Genomic DNA, 9,806 nt, shown 5'->3' with positions numbered 1-9,806 from the left:
AGGGCGATAAAAAAAATTACATAAATACTCTCTAAATATCGAATTTTATATACAATATTCTTTCAAAATTGATATTTACATATGTATCCTTATAAAATACTTATTTTACTATTTTATTTTTTATTTTTATTTTTACATATGTACCCACACTATCTAATGTTATTAAAAATTAGCGATCCTAGTAGAAGATAAAAAATAATTTCAAAATTTTATTTTATTTTAATTAAAATAAATATAGTTTTTATTAAAAAATCGTTATATTAGCAGTATTTATACAAAAACAGTATTTTATAAGGTACAAAATAAATATAAATTTTAAAAGAATATTTACACAAATTTAAATTTTTAAAAGATATTCATGAAAAAAATCTTAAATAAATAGTTACCTACTAAGAATATAACTATTTATTGGTTTGTTGTGGGATTCTCTACCCCCGCTTCAGGCATGAGGCCTGGCTCTCTTGTTTTTATTTATTTATTATTATCATCATCAAATTAACCCAGCAAGTTAATGGTCATCTTCGGAGATCGGATGCCCTACGCCGTACACGGAGTCTGAATATGCTACTGGTCGCTGGTACCAAGTGGCGCGAGGTGGGTGCTTTGGTACCTATATCGGATATGCCCGGTGGGAGAGAGGCCAGCGTGGAGTTGCTACACAGGGAGGGGACGTAGGAGAACCTCCACAGGGAGGTTCTCCTAACGTCCCCCCCCCCCCCCCCCCCCCTCCCCCCTCCCAAAAGCCCAAAAAAAAAAAAAAAAAGAGTTAAAGGCCATCTTTACCCCTCATAATTGATCAACTTCCTCTCCACTTTGATGGACGGAAGAACGCATGCAACTGCTCCTTTTCTCAGGAGTTCAACTTTTACAGAAGAGGAAGAAGAGCAAAAGGGATGGATTTCTTTGGAACTTGGATGATGACAGTTGGCCTGACTGGCGAACCCAAAAAGGCAAAGAAAGAAACATAGTTTTTCTGGTTGGCCGTTCAAAAGGGGTATGTATGGGTCCTGCTGAAGTGGTGAAGATGCAAGGAGGTTGGGTCTTTGGACTTGCATGCATGGTCCCAACTTCGCCTACCAACGAGGTCCCATCTTAATTCCCCCACAATAAAGGCTGCTTCGACTCTACCTACCTCTCACTAGCTAGTTGTTTTTATTTGTTGATAATGCGAATAGATGATTGAATTCATGGTTGAACTAGTTTCTGAAATTTTCAATCATCTAGATCCATCAGCGAGGCATAATGGGTTTAGGATCCAAGGCTCAATAAGAAGTACGATCGAGCATGCTATCGAGCGACTTAGGCCCTGTTTTGGGGGGAGCTTTTGGAGGGCAGAAAGTGCTTTCTAGCCCTCCAAAAATATTTTTAGATGAAAAACTATGTTTGGTAAATTTTTCAAAAAGCTGTTTCAGCTTTTGCGGGAAGCTGAAAACAGCTTTGGGAGGAAGCTCCAATTTGGAGCTTTTGGGAGGAAGCTGTTTCAGCTTTTTTCGGAAAGCATATTTTGACAAAAATGCCCATATTAAAATAACATAATTACATAGTTTATCCCTGTATAAACCTAAAAATCTGCTGGAGCCAAGAACCCAAGCCGTCAGACTCCCTTCCGTAAGAAAAGGTATTTTTCTTTTCAATTTTTGTATGCATCTCTTGAACCACATTTTAGAAGAAAAAAAATTTTAATCCTTTTCTATACCTTCCAAAATCAATCTATTGTTTTTTTTTTTATCATCAACCTCGCGGCCCACGCTGAGGTCCTCCTCGAGCGTGGACCATGAAGAAGAGCCCCTGGACTGCGGAAAATTATTTTATGAAAAATTATGGAAAATTATTATGAAAAATTATTTTATACTAATAATTATAATATTTTATATCTTTATTTTTGTATTATACTATAAATATAATATCATATTATATTATATCATAATACATTAATATGTTATGTTAAATAATTTAATATTATATTATATTATGGAAAATTAATTTATACTAATAATTATAATATTTTATACCTTTATTTTTGTATTATACTATAAATATAATATCATATTATATTATATCATAATACATTAATATGGTATGTTAAATAATTTAATATTATGTTATATTATGGAAAATTAAATTATACTAATAATTATAATATTTTATACCTTTATTATTGTATTATACTATAAATTATTGTATTATATTACATTACATTATAATACGATTAATATGTTATTTTAAATAATTTAATATTATGTTATATTATGGAAATTAATTTATAATAATAACTATAATATTTTATACCTTTTAATTATTGTATTATACTATAAATATTGTATTATATTACATTACATTATAATACATTAATATGTTATTTTAAATAATTTAATATTATGTTATATTATGAGAAATTAATTTATACTAATAATTATATATTTTATACTTTATTATTGTATTATATTATAAATATAATACTATATTACATTATATCATAATACATTAATATGTTATGTTAAATAATTTAATATTATGTTATATTATCAAATATTAATTACTCTAATAATTTATTACTATTATCTATATTAACATAATATTATTTTATATTACAATAATATTATACTATATCGTATATTTATGTATTAATTTATGTTATGTTTATTATGTTCTGTTGTATAATACTATGCAATGTCCTTTATGATAATTTTGTCATACAAAAGTACTTTCTCAGTTTGTTTACCAAATACAAAACAAAGTACCACGAGCACTTTACGAATGTAGTTACCAAACAGCAAACAGCTTTTATAACAGCTCTACTTTAGACAGCTCTACTTCCAACAGCTCTACTTTCAACAGCTCTACTGCCAACAGCTCTCCCAAACAGGGCCTTAACCTTTCTGGCTACTTTATTGTGGATCGAAACATTCAGCACATGTTGCGCATCTCTCGTTCCAAGAGAGATGTGCAATGAAATTGACGAAAGCTTTCTAAATTCTTGCACACTAGATATTTCTATCTATATTGATGATTAAGATGGTAACATATATGACATAAAAATTCTTTGTATTTTGTCCAACTAACTTGGACAGAAAAAATCAACTAAAAAGAGTCCTTTCCAAGAATTCTTCTCTCTTTCCTTTCAAGAAAACATGCTTTTTGAAAGAACATCTAAATGCAATTTCTTTCCTTTTTCTAAATGTTTCAAGTAGGTTTCTGTGTTTAAGGCTATATCCCACCATCTTTCTTGATTTGAAAATAAACCTTCCTCATTTTTTTTCAAAAACTCATTATCATTTATCGTTATTAACAAATTGTCTTGTCGGTTATGATCTGATGTATTCTTTTGTTATGTGAGCCAGGCTAGCTTTTGATTAGTTCAAGCACAACTAATAGCACTATATCAACCCTAGTACTACTGTGTCATTTTTCTCTTGCATTTAATAGAGGTGACTGTGACACTGTAAGTATGGATGCTGACTAACCACAAAGTACGAAATAGATCTTTGTTGGAGCTAAATTTGATAAATTGTCTTAGCACAGAAGGTGTATATATGCCAATAAAATTGCATAGTGACAAATTTGAATATGCTTCCTCCACATGCTCATTAATTAGATGCATAGCCTAGAAATTCGTCAAGTTTTGGTAGCTAGCAAAAGTATTGGCACTTTTTCTCTTGCAACATGTTTCAAGAAATGTGGGATGCATCTTCATTTAGTGTGGCATCATTTGAACCTTATAAAATATTTCGATGTTATCTCTTACAAACTCATCTATTTCTATAAAAACATACATATCATGTCGATTATCTCACAAGTTTGCACCATAAGGTGGTCCATCTAGAATTACTCCACCAAAATTGAGCTGCATGTTAGATGTCGCGACGAACACCGACATAATTCTCTACCAACAAAAGAAGAAGAAGAAGAAAAAAAACCATATGATTAAAACACATCTCAAAGTTATCACACATAAAAATACCACTCATGCAACAGTTTTTAGTCAAGAGAAATTCCAATCCTTACGTGCTGATGTAATCATTACAAATCACTGATTCCTTGAAGTAAGGGTGAGCATGAAAAATCATAGTGGTGGGGGTCAGTATATTCAATTCCATACTGTCTATCTGTAAGGCCTACGTAATTATGTAACTGTGAGAAGGAACCCAGATCATTAAGGTGGTTTGTTGGAACGAGGAGGAAATGCACCTTGGTGATTGCATCCTTCTCTCATTATACGCCTCGGATACTCTGCTAATCAATTCCTCTATCATCAATTATTTAGCAAAAGTGAGTACGTAAAAAAAATTAAGGCGTGGGGGAGCAAAAGGACCCATGCATGCACCCCACCTAAATTTGCCGTGCGTCCCCCCCTTCGATACTTCTGTCCTTGGGATTCGGAGGGGGGGGGGGGGGGGGGGTGACCTCGGTTAGGCCCACTTATTGGTGCTCCGCCATTCCTCTTCGAACAGTGTGGGGCGAGAGAGAGAGAGAGAGAGAGAGAGAAGGAAAAGATGAATGAATGCAGATGGGTTACTTACTGCTCTCATTCACTGCCCTTGCAAGAGCGGACCCCATGAGGATGAATGCGTTAAGAAGTTCCAAGCTATACCACCATCTCCACAGTATCTGAACGTTCTGCCAATGTGTTCGACCCGGAAAAAGCAGACCCGTTTAAGCGTTTGAAAATATATAATATATTAAATAGAAGAAAAAAATATAAATACCACAAGATAATTAACTCTTGCTGCAAGCAGATGAAAGGTGATTAAAAAAAATTAAATACAGCTATCTTATTTATCGTATGAATAATACTAGGCTGTTTGGGATACCCCAAAAGGTTTTATCGGTCGATTAAATTTTTTAACAAGAGATATTTATTCAGCAGTAAAATATTTGGAGGATTGGTGTGGAGTAAAGATGAAAGATAATTAAAAAATACAAGATATGTCTATCTTATTTATATATGAATAATAGTAGGCTGTTTTGGATGTTAAAAGATTTTATCGATCGATTAAATTTTTTTAACGAGAGATGTTTATCGCAGCAAATCATTTGGAGGGTTGTGTGGAGTAAAAGAAAAGATAATTCAAAAAATAAAGATATAACTATCTTATTTATTATATGAATAATACTAGGCTATTTGAATGCAGAAAGATTTTATCGGTCGATTAAATTTTTTCTGAAATGTTTATTCAGTAGCAAACCATTTGGAGGATTGTGTGGAGTAAAAGAAAAAAAAGATAATTAAAAAAAAATAAGATACATCTATCTTATTTATCATATGAATAATACTAGGATGTTTGGATGCTAGAAGGTTTTTATAGTCGATTAAAATTTTTTAAGCAGCAATTCATTTGGAGGATTGTGTGGAGCAAGAAAGAGGGACAAGTAGGACGGATGGCTCCATCCATTACCCATTCCATCCCATTTTCTCTCCTCTTCTTTCTTATTTTAATATCCTATCAACTGATGAGACCTCCCTGCATCCGAAAGACCTCGAGTGTTGGCCATGTAAGGCTTGACTCCAGAGTACTGAAGATCTTATATGAAGACATTTAATATTACAGTGTAAATAAATAGTATATATGACTTCAGATATCTATTTACTTCCAAGATCCTGAAGATATTTGACGCTTCACCATGCTTATACGTGACAAAGATTAGTTATCACTAAAATCTTTTTCTGACCACTTTAAACAACAATATTCCTTAATGCACTCATCTACGTAGGTGAAAATGTCAGATATGCTATGATCCAATAGAGCTTACCATTTGATTAGGCCATGCAGTGAATCTGGATTGGTGATGCATGACCCATATCAAAAGGCAAGTATCTGCCTATAAAACAATGTCAAAAGCAGTTAGAGTTCAGAGTTGGGATCCTATCAGCTCTGCTCTTGTTGCATAACAGGCCCATCGTACCAATCAAAAGCAGTCCATGATTTAATTCTGGACCTCTTCCAATTCAGATGAAAATGATCTGAACCTAAACATAAGAATCCTTATTTAATTAATTGTGATTCTTTAGGTTATTAGTTGATTCCAAAGAACTTTTCATTTTTATTATTATTATTATTGCAATGGATGGCTCATACACTTCTAGTATGGATACATCAAAAAAGGTCAAAAAACAACACATCGTGGAGTGCTCTAGGTTGACCCACAAGTTTCCTCTGGAAGTGATTCCTCACGTACGAGGCCATCCAATCCGTGGCCCTATTAGTCTCTCGTAGACGTGTCCTACTAGAATACTACATTGCCCGGTACCATGGCCTAGATGTTCCGGAGCAGGATGGCACCTATCCACGCCACCGATATCTTTTTGGATTCAATGGTTCACCGTGGCCGAATCTTTCTCTAATTAGGCTGCTCGGCTTGCAAGACGAGCCCCTGCATAACTAAGTCAGCTCATGCAGCTCTCACTCTGCTTCCAAAACAGGACGTCGGAGAACTTTTTCTTTCCAAACCAATGACGCGTTTGCTGCCGGGATTCACATGCAAAAAATCATGTGATTGGTGATCATATTTATTACATGATATTTGGCGACCAGAACGACGTAGACAGAGCGGTCAGCAGCATCAGCACCAAGAAATCACGAGATGTTTGGGGAGACCAAGTAAGTTGGATGTCAGTCGTCCCTGACACTCACATTGGAGTCGTGAAGTCAACTCTTAAGGCTTAATCGGCAACCGGAGTTTGGTGTAACGCTACAAAATTAATTAATCATCGATTAACTAGTTCCTGAGATTTTTCCCACTAGAATATAACGGGAGCTCCTAATGACTTGGGCTTGTATTTCGGCAACATTCTGGTGCTTTGTCTTCGAAAACTTTAGAAAAAAATATAATAATAGACATTTTTTCTGATTTGTTAGATATTTTATGTTTTGATGATCATAAAAATATTTATTTTAGATTGATTTAATAAATTTGGTTTGCCCAAAAAAAAATCAGAAGACCTTTAATGGAGCGTATATATATGCAAATTTTGTCCTGATATCTTAATATATCAAAAGACTAGACCGTCAAAAGATCAACAATATATATATATCAGATCTTAGCACTCTCCTTTGCAGCTTGGATGGTATGGTAAAAAGAAAAGGGTCTAAATGAAAATTTGAATCCATGATATAATGGAGCAATGCCTCTATTATTTTGCTCTTGTTATTTATATCAATTATAAAATAATAGAGGAATATATCAAATATATTTTTGTCAATTGAATTAAGTTGCCAAAATATTCTTAGTTTGTCAAAAAATATTATTTAAATTATATTTGACAATGATATTTTTATTAAATATCAAAACAATTACAATCAATTTTATTTGTAAGGGAAAGAAATCACATAAAATAGCATGAAGGCCATGTGCACATATTTACGCGAGAAAAGAGAGAAAATTTGGAGAAGTGTTATCAAGGTTGCTTTAGCTAAAGCATCATAATGATTAGCTGAAGATGCATGATCTAATTTCCAAAAGCAGTTGAAATTTACTTTTCCTCTGAAATTGAGCACAATGCATACAAATTTTTGAATTACATGTCATTGAATGATATTCTCTAATGCATCGAACTTTTTTTTTGCTTTTAATAGATCAAAAATGTAAAAACATATAACGAGTTATCTGAATAGAAAGAACAATATACAACTCGAAAAGAAAAGCTAACATTCTATTTCATTGCTCTCCTCTTGTTAGTGAGCCGATCAACCACCACATTAGCTTCACGATAAATATCTACGGTCTGATAATCCTCAAAACCGAAATGAGGAAAATCATCCAAAATCATGAATCTAATCATTTCCGTAATCTCTTTGTCCCTTCTCGAATAGAGAATGGGATGAGAAAATCATATGAACTACCATTTCCGGGGTTTCAAGAGTAGCTTATGCTTTGGTATACAAAGAATAATGCTAGAAGACATTTAGCACCTTGCAAAAATATTAAAGCACTCGTGTTATATGTCAAGGCAAAAACTCACGTCGGCTATCTCATATTCTGGATCAGAAAATCCACTATACTATCTTAATTCAGTGATCAAGTGGCGGTTCCGGCTTCACTCACAGTGGTTGAGAGGCCACACTCCTCGACCAAGAGAAGACCCTCAATACAATTCCCTGGAAAATATGCAAGTGAGATTCTAATTAAAAAAAAAGGACTCTTTATCCTGTAAATCTGTTTGAAGCCATACCACATCCACTAAGCCTCTTAATTTTCATCTACATCACCACACCTTATATGTCCATACGTTCACAAAAAAAAAAAAAAAGAGCTGAAAAGTTCCAGAATAGAGGCCACACAAAGGACGAGCAGCATTTGGTCTAAGCCTACCATAAAAGTCTCCACCGTATGGTTCATATCCTCCATGCAGAATGTACGAATATCCATCTCTGCCGCTTATCATCTATATTAGTCAAAAGATTAAGATTATAGGCATAAATAGAACTAAACCTTAACTTGCCTTGCCTGTAAGAAAATATGAAATATATAAATAAATCTATCTTCATCCTATCAATTTAAGCTTTTGGGACAAGTGGTGATTTTAACTTGGTATTGAGAGTGTGAGTTTAACATTGCCCATGGACGTCATCCACCGTATCCCATTAGCCAGAAGCATTCACATCTATGAACAGTCTTATTAAGCTAAATATACACATAAACAACATTTGCCACCACACCCATGCCGAGGTTTCCAATGAACCGCTCACATAGCATAGCTCCTAAGTTCCTAACCCAACTCGAAATTGTACTTTAGCTGTTTCAGAGATTATATTGCCTTTCGGTTTCCTTTTTTTTTTTCATCTTTTGTTTCTTCCTATGTTTACTAAAGCGGCCAAAGGGACTCCATGGCGAGAAATTATACCCTACACCGCATGTACCAATTATTGTCGTGCATGATGAGTAAAGTTCACAGAAAAGAGATGAGGTGATTGGCTTGTTGCACGGCTACATTGTGCATACAGTGTATACAGTGTTGGATTTAATTTTTCTTTTGTGGTAGGGGAACTAACTCAATAAGTCAAGGTACTCATGTATGTTGATTCATTAGGAGCTTCTTATGATCTTATTTAAGAAAATCATCATTTCTTTTATTTACCACAAAAGCAAAGGATTCAAAGATTTAAATAAAGAATTTTTGAACAACAAACAGAATGCAATAGACGTGGGAGGGGCAAAGTTACCCTACACATATAATATCATGTCAAGGCACTCTTATTTTGTTTGTCTTCTACTTTGTTCTACACTAGAGGCAGAGGAGTTGGGGGAGGGGAGAGAGAGAGAGAGGGTACAGATATGAGACAATTTGATTCATACGATAGTACAATGTAAAGCATCACCTTTCAGAAGGAAGATGGCATCTCAGTTTTTTTTTCAGAACTGCATGATCCAATTGCTTCTTCCACTGATTTTTTTCATATAAAAATTGCTGCCCGTTTTCTTACTTTTGAGATATATGTCTATTTCAGGAATTAACTTAATCAAGCTTCCAAAGAGGACTTGAGTTTATAGACCACACTTGACTTAGATTTCTCTTTTCTTCAGTCACAAACAAAAGCAAAATTTGCTTATAATTTAAGAAAAAACTAATTCATTGTTTTTTTTGCCATAAGATGACCCTTCTATTCCTCCAATCCTCAAATCATGTTCTCTGTGCCAATAATTGATTAATCTTGACCCATAGTCCTCCCAGCTTCCTAGTAAATGCCCCTCTACAAGCATTATTTTATCTTTCTCTTAAGCCAAAAGATGACAATAACTATTGCTTAATCAATCATACAAATTATATCAGTTATTTAGACTGTATCTAGATTCTTGTTAGAGTGTGG

This window comes from Phoenix dactylifera, unplaced genomic scaffold (assembly GCF_009389715.1).
Source record: "Phoenix dactylifera cultivar Barhee BC4 unplaced genomic scaffold, palm_55x_up_171113_PBpolish2nd_filt_p 000085F, whole genome shotgun sequence".
Lineage (NCBI taxonomy): Eukaryota > Viridiplantae > Streptophyta > Magnoliopsida > Arecales > Arecaceae > Phoenix > Phoenix dactylifera.
The sequence above is the reverse complement of the archived record's forward strand: the minus strand, read 5'-3'. Positions refer to the sequence as shown.